A 1,765-nucleotide genomic window follows, 5' to 3' on the forward strand; every position below is an offset into this window, starting at 1 on the left:
GGGTCACAGCGAATGTTGTATTCTCAGTGTATCTGCAGTGTAGTTCTTCTCCAACTGCATTTAATTTGATGTAATGATTGCATTGTTCAATAAAATGGAGCCCCTGAAACGGTCGTACTGCATCACTTCTTGATATCCTGTTGCTTGCTTTGATTATATATATATATTGTTACATTCATTTGACTGCGGCCATGCTGGAGCACTGCCGTAAAGGGATTTACTCGAATAAACCGACCCATCGACTTATTCTTTGTAGGTCTAATACTTATTCTATCGGTCCATTTTGCCGAGTCACTATGCATGTATGTATGTATGTATGTATGTATGTATGTTTTTATGTTTTGAGTTCAAATTCCGCCGAGATCGACTTCGCTTTTTATCCATTTCGGATCTATTCAGTTTCACGTACATATTATTCAATTTTTTTTCTTTTTTAACGAAACACTCTGAAACTTCCGATACTGGTACAATGTGTCACATTCAACAGGGTTTACTCTGAACGTTTTTGAAAACATTTTGTGATATAGAAGTTATTTCGTCACAAGTCACAGAGAAATTCGTGTTTGATAAGTGTCAATACACAAAACTCTCGGGTTTTGACTTACTCTCTAACTTCTGCCGATGATATATATGCATATTATACATATATCTGTAAAGAAATCTCATTACGCAATCAAACTAATGGAAGAGCCTCTACCTGGTCGCTCGACACGCTAAAAATAGCAGTCAATATATCCCCCTGCCCAGTGTTTTATAAGGTAAAATCTTAAATTATTAATTGACACATTATTAATTATCTTATAACAGCAATGTCTGGAAAAATCATGGATAACATAGAATATTGCGATCATGAAAGGTAATATTCTTAAGATTATAAACCTGGAAAAGTACAGGATAAGTTATTACACCTGGAAAAGTATAGGACAAGATATTACTTCTTGTAAAGTAAAGAATAAGAATTTTTTTACTTAAAATTAAAATATTGCAACTAAAACAAAAATGTGAATATTAAAAAATATTTTATTGTAGTTTACAAATAACACTGTACTTATTTAAGTAGAATTTGGCTAATTTTCTACCTTAAATACAGAAAAAAGTGACTAATTAGAAAAACTTAAGAATTAGCTGAACAGTTTTGTACAGTAAATTTTAAAAATGAGAACTGTAAAGAGTGATAAATTAGAACTGGCATTCTCTGCTGCAATATTTTAAGTAAAACGTTTTTTATTCTTTACTTTACTTGAAGTAATGGTTTGTCCTATACTTTTGCAGATGTAATAACTTGTCCTGTATTTTTCCAAGTTTATAATCTTAAGGAGATTACTTTTCATGCTCACATTTTTCCATGTAAATATATTGCATGGAAAATTGATAGATAGATACATACAATGGGGATTGGTAGACAGATACATACACATATACATACATACATTCATACATATATACGCACATACAGCCATGTATATATTTACATATGCAGCTACGCTCGCACACACACACACACACACACACACACACACACACACACACACATATATATAGCTTTAAATAGTATAGCTTTAACTATTACACCGGTTAAATATGTACTAATTTTATCTTCATTATTATTTTAAACTTAAACTTCGATCAAATTGTATTTAAAACAATGATAATTTAAAACAATGATAATTTATGTAAGATGTTTTTTGTATATAATATACATGTTATTATAATGGATGAAGGGATGATTATTGAATGGTTATTATTTTGATATTATGATATTTTT

The sequence above is a fragment of the Octopus bimaculoides genome, chromosome 7, assembly GCF_001194135.2.
Source record: "Octopus bimaculoides isolate UCB-OBI-ISO-001 chromosome 7, ASM119413v2, whole genome shotgun sequence".
Classification (NCBI taxonomy): Eukaryota; Metazoa; Mollusca; class Cephalopoda; order Octopoda; family Octopodidae; genus Octopus; species Octopus bimaculoides.